The 13,796-nt window shown below is 40.6% G+C and overlaps 1 long non-coding RNA gene across 1 annotated transcript; it reads right to left on the bottom strand.

The window, feature by feature from the left end:
* Positions 1–1,184: 1,184 nt before the first annotated feature.
* Positions 1,185–13,648, bottom strand: LOC137522907 (uncharacterized). The gene is made up of 4 exons (XR_011022481.1): positions 13,570–13,648; positions 9,242–9,271; positions 5,715–5,806; positions 1,185–2,008 (listed from the first exon to the last, which is right to left on the bottom strand). It is a non-coding gene; the product is annotated as an uncharacterized lncRNA (long non-coding RNA).
* Positions 13,649–13,796: the final 148 nt, after the last annotated feature.

The following is a 13,796-nucleotide window of genomic DNA, read 5'->3' as shown; positions in this document are numbered from 1 at the left end:
ATTTTGGATTCAAGGAAATTTGGGATTCATCCCGTATGTAATTATTAAGCTGTTATGCAGAAGGAATTATAATCTGGATACTTTCCTCGGCAGTGGGAAGCCTTTGAATGCCTTCTTCTAGTCCTCCGTAGCTGTCCAGGAACCTCTTCTTTTTGCGGCTGCACTACCATCCATGTATGAGTGCATCAATACTGGGCATGTGCAAACAAGGTCTGTGCATGCCCGGTAGAATGAAGCACTTGTGCAGAAAGGAAGAAAACCATGCACAGGCAGATACATTCTATTGGGCATGTGTGAACCTTACTTGTTCATGCCCAGCATGAATAAGATCATATGTGATAAGAGTGCAGCCATTAGAAACATATTCAACAAGCTTGTCTTGAGTATGTTAAGAGGGACCTTGTACTGGAATGATGTGGTGTAAGAGGATTGGGGCAGCCTCTGAAGTATCCAAAGGCTTTCCATTGCTCAGGCAAGTATCTATTTGTATCTAATACTATCTAATATTTTCTTCAAACACTCTTTAAAGCAGGGGTGTAACTTTAATGGCATCAAAAGTATAGTGGTGCCCCCCCCCATCATGTTTGGACTAGCTGGGGGCAATCCCTCCCCCCCGTTCGTGTTATGGCTGGACTCCCACTTCAAGAGTCATGGCTAGACAGACAACAATCAGCAGTTGCACTCTTCCTCCCCCGTTGCGCAGAGTAAGTGCAGGAAGCACTGTTATACTTACCTAGTTAACGCTGCATCTGGTCTTCTCATCTACCCTAGAGGTGCACACTGTATGTGGCTTCCCTGAGGCTGCTGATGATATGATATGCATAGGTAGATGAAGGATTACAGCATACAGCATGCAGATGCCCGGAGTGAGAAGACACCTGATGAAGCCTGAAAGAAAGCATGGGGAGGAGGAGCATGTGCCTATAGCCAGGGCCAGCGCTACCATAGAGGCAAAAGAGGCAGCTGCCCCAGGGCCCCAGAGCTTGCAGGGGCCCCCAGTGGCTACAAGAGAAAAAAAACATTTTTCAAATCGGCCTTATAGTTTTTGAGAAAATCGATTTTAAAGTTTCAAAGGAAAAAAATACACATTTAAAAACCTGCTGACTTTAATGGTTAATAGCAAATCCACCTTAAATGCTAGAAACCCTAAATTTGCAGGATATGTTAAGGAGATCATTAGGAATAAGAGGAAAAAACAATTTTTCAAAAAGACCTTATAGTTTTTGAGAAAATCGATTTTAAAGTTTCAAAGGAAAAAAGTATACTTTTAAATGCGGTAAATGTCACTTTTAGTAGCAAACCTAACGGTAGTGTAATTTTACATGCATCAAACGAAAGCGCAATAAATTTACTGACGGGGTTTCCAGGGGGTCTATACGCAGCCACAGCGCTTTGGCCAGGGATCACTATACAGCCGCAATATGGCTGTATGAAGAACCCTGGCATTTTTTCCTATTTTCCAATTTTTCTTTTATGTTTAAAGTGTGGGAATTTTTTTTTTTTAATTATGTGGGGTCCCCCCTCCTGAAACTTTTTAACCCCTTGTCCCCCATGCAGGCTGAGATAGCCAGAATGTGGAGCTCCGACCAATTGGGACTTCACACCCTGACTATACCAGCTGCAAAAAAGGTCCCCTAATGCCGATTTTTGTTCCGGGGTATATGTTGGGGGGGCCCCCCAGGTTTATTTTGCCCTGGGGCCCCATTGTTGCTTAAACCGGCCCTGCCTATAGCCCCCATGCATCCCCCTCCCCTGTAGGGGCTATTGTTATGCCACTGCTTTAAAGCTCTACTGAAGGCACACGTTTTTCTAATCGGTAACAGAGCTTGTTTTCATCTTGAATGTCCTCTTTAAAGGTAATTTTGTCCAGCAGACTTCCAGGGATTGCAGGCCGAAGGTTTCTGAGATAGCTGTCTGTGCCACTTCCCTTTTCTGTCTGAATAGCATAAAGACGCCCCAACCACAAACATTGCTGATATCTCATCTGGACTGCTTCAAGGCATGCGACCTACAGGAACCACATAAAAACAGAAGTAGTAAGGTTTGGCTTCTTTACTTAATAAGGACTTGTTGCAACTGCATCACACCCCCACAATCTTAGATCAAAAGGACGTAACACCTTGGTCACCCCCAGAGTCCACCTCAAAACCTTTGGAGACAGAGCCTTTTGTCATGCTGCCCCTACACTTTGGAACTCCCTGCGACACCCAATCAGGACAGCTCCATCCCTGGAAGCATTTAAGTCTAAGCTGAAAACCTACCTCTTCAGTCTGGCATTCATGAACATCTGACTATCTCCTCTGTAACACAACCCAGCCTGCAACCCTGTATTAATCTGAGACACAACTATGCGCTTTGAGTCCTATGGGAGAAAAGCGCTTTACAAATGTTATTGTATTGTATTGTATAATAAGTTGTTAAATAGTATATTTACTGTATACATTTGTCTAGACTCTGGAGTTGCAGATTTTTTTTCAAATACAAATAATAGATTTTTGTTTACTTATTTTCAGCACCACAGGGTTTTTTGCTTAAAAACCAGAGCAATTTTCACATTTCAGCGCTCCTCCCATTCATTCACCAATAACTTTATTGCTACTCATCAGATGTAAATGATCTATATCTTGTTTTTTTTTGCCACAAATTATGCTTTGTGAGGGTGATATTTGCTTTTAGTAATTATGTTATTATCTGTGCATTTTAAAGGGAAAAATGAGAAAAAAAAAAGAAAAAATACACTATTTCTCCATTTCCATCCACTATAGTTTTCAAATAAACAATGTTACCATAGGTAAAACACACACATTGTATTTGCTAATTTGTCCTGGTTATCTCAACATTTAAATAATGTTCCTAGTACAATGTATGGCGATAATATATTAGTTTCTGGTTTGTGTTTTTTGATTTCTCATTGTACTCTATCAGTAATTAAAAGCCCTTATCTTCATGATTAACAGTAATACACTCTCATGGCATACATATTTTAAAAGCTAAGTCCCTAGGGTAACTATGTATTCTCTTTTCAATGTTGTCACTTTTGTTGTTTTTACAAGTATTTATTTGGGGGTATAGAGTACATGAAAATAACAGTTTTATTGCTTTTCATTCAGTTTTCCGGTAAAAAAAAAATCACATGACTTATCCCTCAGTTGTCAAACACCACAAAATCTATTCTCTCACTTGTCACGGTTAAAATGACAATGCAGGGACAAGGCGACTTTTTACAATTCAGCACTACGCAGCTTGGACGGTTAATAGCATAGCCATGCAGCTTTCCACCCAAATGAATCTTACCTCCTTTTCTTGTCACAAATAGGGCTTTCTTTTGGTGGTCTCTGATAGCTGCTGAGATCATTTGTGTTTGTTTGTTTTTTTCATATTAATGAAAAATGATCCTTTTTAAAAAAATAAAAATTGTCCCTATACTGTGATCAATACACTTCACTATGCTGACATGGCATAGGACAATGGTAGAGATTAGATTGAGAGCCCATCCAAGGGACAGTTAAAGAGAAACTCCGACCAAGAATTGAACTTTATCCCAGTCAGTAGCTGATACCCCCTTTTACAGGAGAAATCTATTAATTTTCACAAACAGACCATCAGGGGGCGCTGTATGACTGATATTGTGGTGAAACCCCTCCCACAAGAAGCTCTGAGTACCGAGGTACTTATGGCAGTTTTCTGTTTGTGAACCTTGTTGTCTTGTAGGAAATAGCTGTTTACAGCTGTATTCAACTGCCAAAACAGCATACAGCAGCTACATCCCTTGCCAGCAGTAAAAATGTCACCATGTGATAAATGCCAGAATATAAATCAGGGATTTAAAAGATTTTACAATGAGCAAACACTGCCTAAATCATTTATACATAATTATTGTAAAAATGAAGCACTTTTTTATTACATTATTTTCACTGGAGTTCCTCTTTAAGTGACAAGGCTGTCACTTGTACAGCACTGCTGGAGACCGCAGTGTTGTTTACATTATTTCTTCCTCTATTTGAAAAAAACAAACCTGCCAACCTCCTTGTCCACCTGTGCTGGCTAACGTGCGCTCATGCTCGAGTGAGCGCGAGCTCCCGTCTAATCTCACGCATCGTGAGATGATGTCATTCTGCGTTAGGCGGCTGCAGAGTGGTTAACAGTTTCAGTCAATACTATGGGTCTTTCTGATATTGAGAACTACTACAGAGCTTCAAATTTGGACATGGTCAAACAGTGGTGGAACCCCTCTCCATCGAAACCGTGGGTTATATTAGAGCTACGATTGTTAAGTTGTAATCTTAGATTTTTACTTATTAGTTTAAAACGTATTAGTTTAAACCCCTAATCTCCCCCTACCCCACTATCCAAACCACACTGAAGTCCTGGGAAAGCTTTATTAAACATCTTACCCCCCTAACTAACTCAGTCTCCCTCTTGACTAACTTATTAGTCCTTGAACATTTCTCACCCAATTTAAACCTCGCCTCATGGCTAGATGCCGGGATTACTCTACTCTCTGATTTGTCCTCTAATCACCAGCTTCATTCTTTTCAAGCACTAACCCAACAATTTAATATTTCCTAATCCCAATTATTTAGTTAGCATAGAGTATCACACCTGATTTCGTCCAATAAAATACTTCCCCCCACTATGAGACCTGGGATAATAACTATGCTAAAGAGCTGCCCTCTAATCTTAACTCTTTGGTCTAAAATTGAATTACTCATTTGTGGTACTCTTATCCCCAACTTTAATCTTATGCTGGGCATACATGGCTTGTTTTGCCGCTCAATTGTTTCACCGCTTGATTCCGCAGTCAATTCTCTTATTTTCCACTCATTTTTCTTATCTTTTTCCATTCACTGCTATCTGGAATCGAGTGGCGAAACGATCAGGCGGGAGATCGGGCATGTCGGAAATTATCTATCGAGCCATCGTAATGGCTCAAAAATGAGCCGTATATGCCCAGCATTACACCTAAACTCACCCTATTATACGTGGGTGCAGACGCTCTTCCCCTTAAACATAAACCTATCATATGCCATATTATCCTGACTAACCATTATCTGATATTTTCAAACTGGAAAGATTACGATCATCCCTAGACAGGGGCCCATACGCAATTAACTTTTTCTCCTAAGTTTTCTCCTAAGAGATATTTTCAAACATATCAATAAAATGCCTTTTAAGCCACCAGTAAGCAAGGAAATGCTCAAAATAGTTTTGATAGTACTTTTTCAACTTTTTTTTGGGTACTTTTTCAATTACAAAGTGATGAAAAGTTATTTTAAATAGAAGATGAAAAATGATCTCCTAGGAGACAACTCAGGAGAAAAAGTTAATTGCATACGGGCCCGTGGGTCCAAACCAATTCACCTTTTCTCCAAAGTCTTTCTCCTAGGTGATATTTTCACATCTTATCAATAAAATGCCCTTTAACCATTTCACCACTCAGGGATTTTTCCCCTATGGACCAGAGCAATTTCCATCTATCAGCGCTCCTCACTTTCATTAACCAATAACTTTATCACTATTTATCACAACAACATGATCTATATCTTGTTTTTTCACCACCAATTAGGCTTTCTTTGGGTGGTACATCTTGCTCAGAATTATTTTAATATTATTTGTAAAAATGTAAATTGTGACTTGCTTTTGAGTCCATTCCTAAATAATAAGGACGCAATAAGACAGGTGTGTAAGCAGATATGCATTGGAAGTAACTTTACCATCAACTCTTCCCAGCAGCATGTTCCAGGTTGCTGTATATGTTAGTTTCTTTCAGGGTGCTGTATACATCTATATCCTTATGTGTTAATTGCTGCAAGAAGAAAATGTATTAGTTTGCTTGCCAAACTCTATTGGTCTTTCTAGCAATACAATAATGCAACAATTGCTGTTGTGCATGTTCTGTGCCACAGCAAGAAGCACAAGCAGAAAAATAGTGCAGAAGATTTACTATAGCAGAGCAAATTCTGTAATATTCAGTATCTCACTAGACACAATCCGAGATGGATAAAGATGTAACGGGGCACTAAGCAAGGTAGTAGATTTGGGTCCCTCTTGTGGTCCTTTTGGTAAGCTGAAGTGGAGAGAGGTCAGAGAAGGTGGCTGGTTGCCCTCTTGACATCTTAGGCCCCAGGCACCTGCCTAGGTTGCCTTGGGGATGATCCTGCTCTGGACACAATAGCACTGTGTTAGCCCTTTAGCAGCCAAAATAAACACATTTTTTCCTGCCTTACTGAAAGTGTGTCTTCCCCATCTTGGAAGGCTCGGCAGGGTATGCAGAGTGGGTGGCATGGAGCTTTAATGCATACCTGTCCGGACAGCTGGATTGGCTTCTTCTTCTTCCACCGTGGCGGCGATGTAATCCCGACATGTCTTCTTGGTTCATATCACATGATATGAAATGTGATCGGTTTCCAGAAGACCATGTCAGTGTCACAGCGCCACCCGGCGGTGGAAGAGAGATGATGGAAAGCTTTTATGCAGCTGTCTAAGGCTGGGTCCCAGGCATGGTCGGAATAGCCCATTTCCGTTTCCGGCACAATTCCGCATTCCGTCATATAGAAATTCCGTTACCGTTACATTCCGACGGTATACCGGGGCAGTTCCGCGGAATTCCGACTTATACGGAATTACCTCGGAAAAATTTTAAAATCTCTCCTCCTCCTCCTCCATCCATCCATCGCAGTAGGGAATTGCAGATTTTCAAAACAGCTTATATACCATAGCTGGGATTTGAACCCAGAACCTAGTGTGTAGTAGGTATCTGTCTTAACCTCTAGACCATGACCCACACTACATGCTAAAGCTGGAGGTAGCATAAACCATACTTCCATTATGATCAATTCGATAGAAAAAGTAGCATGATTAAGGAGTTGTACTTTTTGAAAAGCATGCTTATATACCATAGCTGGGATTTGAACCCAGGACCTAGTGTGTAGTCTAATGCACGTCAATGGGAGCGTTTTCTTTTCTTTTTTTTTCAAAACATTTTATTGGTTTTATAACAAGAAAAATGAACAATACAATAACAACATAAATTCCACATGGTGGGCATTCAGGGCCCTGCTCTCTCCTGGCTTTCCTCCTACCTCTCAGATAGGACCTTCAGAGTTGCCTACTCCGGCACCACCTCTTCTCCACGTCCCCTCACTGTTGGAGTTCCCAAGGCTCAGTCCTCGGACCTCTCCTTTTCTCCATCTACACATATGGTCTCGGTCAGCTCATCAGCTCCTATGGTTTCCAATATCACCTATATGCTGACGATACCCAGATCTACATTTCAGCACCTGACTTGGACACCTTAGCTCGTGTCCCAGACCGTCTCAATGCCATCGCCTCCTTTATGTCCTTCCATTTTCTAAAACTCAATATGGACAAAACTGAAATAGTAGTCTTCCCACCTCACAAATCAATGCCCCTGCCAGACATCTTCTCTATTTCTGTTGATGGCACTTCCATATCGCCTGTCCCCCAGACTCGCTGTCTATGTGTAATTTTGGACTCTCCTCCCTTGTCACCTCCACCTGAAAAAACATCTCCCGCATCCGCCCTTTTCTAACACAGGACACTACCAAACTTCTGGTGCATGCCCTGATTATTTCCCAACTAGACTATTGCAACTCTCTGCTCTGCAGTCTCCTTGACAACCGTTTAGCCCCGCTACACTCTATTATGAACTCTGCTGCACGACTCATTTACCTCTCCTCGCGCTTCACCAGCCCAAGCCCCCTCTGTCAGTCTCTTCACTGGCTGCCAGTTACACAAAGGATACAATTTAAAATCCTTACTTTTGCCTACAAAGCTCTCCACAGCATAGCTCCTTCCTATCTTAATAAACTTATTTCCAGATATCATCCTACACGCAATCTCTGCTCTGCTAACGATATCCTTCTGTCTTCTTCCCTGATCACGTCTTCCCACTTCCTCTTACAAGACTTCTATCGATCCTCTCCCTTCCTCTGGAACACTCTCCTTCAACACATCCACCACTCACCCACACTTACTATTTTTAGGCGCAATTTGAAAACTCACCTCTTCAAGCAAGCATACTGTCCTACCTAGGATACTGCCCACTAACCACCATTTATACCACCCCATACACAGCTTCCCTTTACCTACTGTCCTATACCTTAACGTTTAGACTGTAAGGCCTTTTGGCCAGGACTCTCTTCCCTTTCGTCTCACAATGCTGTGTAATGGGTTTACATACCTCCCACCTCTGTGTAAAATATGTTGTTATTTTGTTCAGTGTTTTAGCTGTTATACCCTCTTGTCTTGTATCAACTCTTTGTATTGTTTGCTTTGTATTGTTATACCCTGTATCCTATTGTACAGCGCTGCGGAAGATGCTGGCGCTATATAAATCAATAATAATAATAATAATGGTGTAGCCAGCTTCTCAAAAAATATAAACATCATCATTGCGTACAATAACAGGGTTAGCATTGGCAATGTAAAGACTCTGAAACATTAAACTTTTTGATAATGTAGATCGTCCTACCAACTGGTTTAAAAGTGAATGCAGGAGTCCAAGGTACCATGGTGGTTGGACACACGCATCCAATTTGAACAATAATGAGGAAACACGTTGAGCATTGAAACACTTCAAAACATGAACAGGAACCGAAGTAAAATAGCCAATATGGAGGCTCAGTCGTGCTCCAGAAGATTATAACCAGCTAGAGAGCATTTTTCTTGTTTGTTTTTTGTTTTTTACAGAAAAGATCCGAAAAGTGCTCTGCTGTGTCTCTCCAGCCTGAGGTCTGGAACCCACGACAAATCGCAAATCGCTAGCCCAATCGCTAGTGTTTTTTATTAGCGTTTTGTAAGCGATTCATGAGTGATTTGCCAGCACTCAATAATAAATTACATTGAAGCGCAAACGCTACAAAAATGCTGCATGTCCTGCAATTGAGGTTTTGTTAATTGCAAATCACTACTGTGGAATTTGTTACATTTATTTACATTGGCAGAGCATTTAGGGAAAGTGCTAGAGAATTAAAGCGCTCCCTAAATGCTACAAAAATCGCTCTAGTGGGTTTCAGCCCTGAAACGTTTTATTGTCATGGAAAGTTTTGGCTGCATAATCAGAGTATTTCTTGCTATCTGTACCAGCTGGAGGTCCAGTAGGACACATATAATAATATTGGTGCAATCCAATAATAAGTGGCACAAACATATTTCAGTGAAATTTCTCATACTGTAGCATCATGTTTACACTAGAATATACTATAAAAACAGTGCTTACCTGATAGTCAGATTCTTGAGCTACTTTCACCTAAACATGCAATAAAATAACCATATGTCGTGTTACTTAAACAGTTTAATGTTTTAGAATACACAATTTAGTGTATTTACAAAGGCTGGAGAAATTGCAATTCAGTATACAGCAGCTATATCCTGCATTATAAAAAGAATGCATATATAAGACTACCCTAACAACATGGTCTGACCTAAAAGGAAACCCAAGATGAGAGACTTATGAAGGCTGCCATATTTATTTCAAGTGATGATTGCTATGTGTTTATTAGGTTTTCATGAAATTTCACTTCGTTTTCGTAATTATGATCACAAATTAAAAATTGTAATACAAAATGTGAAATTTTGCGTACTGACAACCAATTGTGAAAATTGTTGTATTTTTTAGGACAAATTTTGTTTAAAAATGTGCTTTTACGTGTTTATAAAACACAAAATTACTATTTTGTGTACCTCATAATTTTTGTAATTCTGCTAGATTACTGAATTACAAATTAAATAGGAAATTATGATTTAAAGTGAAATTATGGAAAAAAAATGATGAATTGCTATTACAGATTATTACAATTTTGTGTCATAATTGTAAATGGCATGTCCCAATTACCAAAACACTTCATTTTGGCTCATAACTATGTATTTCCTTTTAATCAATACAAATTGTCTGGCTGGCCTGATGATCCTCCACTGCCTCTAATACGTTTTAGCCACAGACCTGGAAAAACATGCAGATCAGATGTATCTGACTCAAGTCTGACTGGATTAGCTTCATGCTTGTTTTAGGTGTGTGATTCAGATGCTAATTGCCAGAAAGGTGAGCAGTACAGCCAGGTAACTAATATTGTTAAAAAATAAATAAATATGGCAGCCTCCAGATACCCTCACTATGGGTTCCTTTTAAGGAAATTGGCTATAAGAACATATCTCAAACATCTTTCTAAAACTCCACCAGACTACATGTGACCTTGAAATGCAATTCATGTTGAAAGGCTGGCCCCTGACCTGTTTATAGTGGTGCTTTTCAAAATAATTACCAAACAGAGAAATTTGCCATCTCTTTGGAGGTACAATCATTAGATTGATCAGGGTGGCGTCACCTGTAAGAAAGAGCTAGCCGAAGACCAGTTGAGTGGATGTGCGGCGAGCGGCACTGTGTGTCTTACAGACGGAAGTGACGTAGGCTGCGACGGAGAGCCAGCCGAGAGAGGTAGCAAGCGGACTGAAATTGCGGAAAACACTCGCCCTGTCACGCTACGAGACACGCTTTGAGCGGTGAGCGGAGAAGGGTGAGCGGCCGGGATTGTCCTCTAATTTAAGCAATATTGGACATTAACAAAGGCATCTAATCAGCGGAACTGTAAGTTGAAGCATAAAACCTTGTGCAATAGGGATATGTGAATTGGGAAGTAACCGAGTGGAAGTTATTTCTATGCAGCTGTACATATAACCATCTGCCTGATTATTTCTGGAAACAGGACTGTTGCTTATCTACTTATCAGTTGTTTTTTTTGGGAAACAGGAGTGTTGTTTATGCATTTATGTGCTCGAATTTTCTGGAAACAGGACTCCAGCTAGAAGCCAAAATCCTACAAAACAACAGTTATGACCCATTCCAGTCTGGCTTCAGGAAACACCACAGCACTGAAACTGCCCTCATCCAAATATGCAACCACCTGCTCATGGCAAGAGACAGAGGAGAGTGCTCAATCCTCATACTGCTAGACCTTTCTGCAGCCTTTGACACAGTTGACCATGACATCTTGATAAACAGGCTACAGGAATACTGTGGCATTGATGGCATAGTTCTTCAGTGGTTCCAATCCTTCTTGAGTGGCAGAACCCACAAAGTGTCTATGGGGCCCTTCCTGTCCACCCCTGTATCACTTAAGTATGGGGTGCCCCAGGGCTCAATCCTCTCTCCCCTGCTTTTCACGATTTACATGTTACCGCTGGGAAAACTAATCCAAAAACATGGCCTGACATACCACTGCTATGCAGACGACACCCAACTATATCTTTCCTTCAAGCCTGGTGTGACAGACCCAACTCTAACTATAAACGCCTGCTTACGTGAACTACAGAAATGGATGAATGACAACTGGCTGAAACTAAATGCAGACAAAACTGAAGTCCTTCTGATTGGAGGGCAGAGCATGATAACAAAACAACTTAACTTGCAGTCTTCACCACTGGGAATAGGAGGCACGGATCTACGCAGCTCTAATCATGTGCGTAGCCTGGGAGTTCTAATTGATGGGGATTTAAACTTCTGAACTCAAATCTCTGCAGTGGTGAAATCATCCTATTTTCACCTGAAGAACATTGCAAAAATCAAGCACCTCATACCCCCAGAAGATCTGCCAACCTTAGTCCACGCCTTCATTACCTCCCGACTGGACTACTGCAATGCTCTCTACACTGGCCTTCCAAAAAAGGTCTTGTACCACCTACAGCTGATACAGAATACTGCTGCCAGACTGCTAACCAACCAACCCCGTCACTGCCACATAACGCCAGTCCTGCACTCCCTTCACTGGCTACCTATAGAATGGAGGGTCCTATTCAAGATCGGCCTACTGACATTTAAATCCCTGAATAATCTAGGCCCTGGATACATGAAAGATATGTTGCAGCTGCGTAGCAATCCCCGCATTCTCAGATCAACAGGTTCTAATAATCTAGTTATACCCAGAGTCCATTTGGAAACTTTTGGTCCCAGAGCCTTCTGTCATGCTGCCCCTACGTTTTGGAACTCCTTACCTCAACAGATCAGGACAGCTCCATCCCTGGACGTGTTTAAATCCAGACTGAAAACCCACCTGTTCAGTTTGGCATTTGCAGAAATATAACTTTTGTTGTGGGAATACATCATCCTACTAATTACTGAATCTGAGAGAGCCTAAGCGCTTTGAGTCCTATGGGAGAAAAGCGCTATAGAAATGTTATTGTATTGTATTGTATTATTGTATTGTATATATCTACCAATTTGAGTATCACACTTCTGTGAATAGGACAGTCATCAATTTTAGGAGATCTAGCATTGCATAGATATATATTGTGCACATTTTTACCATTTTTGCATATTTTTATATATTTACATTTGTATTTTATTTGCATGCAATTTTGAGAAGGGCCCTTCTTTTTGAATTGTGTATGGGGAGTGAATGGTATTTGGATTTGGTATAGTTGATATATTGGAGAACCTTAAATAAAGAGGATAAGATTTTTTAGCGCGAGTTGCATTGCTTGTTATATTTTGATTATCATTTTTAGGGTTGAAGGGATCCCCTTTTTGCAACACGAAGCTCTAGTAGAAACTACCGCCGAGCGCTAGTTGTGCCATATGGTACAATCATTAGGCCTATAACACCAAAGCCCTCACTGGACTCAGATTCTTTCAAAAACTACACACCTTTCTGCTCTTGCCAAGGAAGCTACTGAGTTTGTCTATCACTTGAAGCCAGGGTCACAGGAAACATCTTTTGTCCCCTCCAATCTGGTTTCAAGAAATATTCCACGGTGCAAAATAGCCTTTATTCATGTCTACATGAGGCTTCAAATAAGTCATGGAGAGGCATGATTCCACAGATATTTTGTTAGATATTTTGCTGGACCAAAAAGTTTTGTTTCACTTAAAGGACAACTGTAATCTTCCTGTCCCTCTCTGTATCCCCTTGTCCCACCATTGGGCCCCCCATTCTAGTCTTACAATTCAATGTCTGAGACCTGAGTTTCTTCTGTGGCCTTCTTGAGAAGATCCAAAGGCCTATTCAATAATAAAGTCGAAGACTGGAATGGGAAGAGGGGTGAGAGGGGAGAGCTGAAAGCATTGTGCCCACCTCTTCAGCCTGGTTAACTCCCTTGCCCTTCCCTCCCCTGCTGTCTGCCTGCCTGGATCTTTTCACAAACTGTAGTACAGAGAAAAGACAGGAAAACTGCAGCAGCCAATCTTATCATGTCTGTCTGCTATAATTCTTATTTCACATGTCTTTCTGTCTGTCTAGATTAGATCACATGGACGTGAGGGGTGGAGTTATGACATCAACCCCCCAGCATTCTTTGCACCTATGGTTTGGAAAGAAATGCCAGGGCCCAATTTCACACTGGGAGCGGGGATTTCAAGACCACATGTGGAATACGGTCCCTGGGGAGTGAGAAAATCACACTTTATCATGTGTGAGTTTATATATCTTGGCAACTTATTCATGTTAAACCAAACTGTATTTTTTTATTTAGGTACTCTTTAATACCATACATTATATTATTGTACTTCGTAAAGAAATAGGTAGGTTATATAAGTAATAGGTGCAAAAATATTACCTGATCTCCAGCTATGGTCATAACATGCATGTGTGACTGAGGAACATCTACATTTTCATATATCATATGTGGAGTTTCTAAAGAAAAAGTAACGTACAATTGACAAAAATATATATATTTTTTTAATATTATAAAATAACAATTCTAATAATCATATGATTTAGCAGTTAAAAAAGCCTATCGTACACATATAGCTCAAAAACTACAGTACATGCAAAGTTCTTAAA

The sequence above is a fragment of the Hyperolius riggenbachi genome, chromosome 6 (assembly GCF_040937935.1).
Source record: "Hyperolius riggenbachi isolate aHypRig1 chromosome 6, aHypRig1.pri, whole genome shotgun sequence".
In the NCBI taxonomy this organism is placed as follows: Eukaryota; Metazoa; Chordata; class Amphibia; order Anura; family Hyperoliidae; genus Hyperolius; species Hyperolius riggenbachi.
This window is presented reverse-complemented; position numbering and strand designations above follow the sequence as displayed.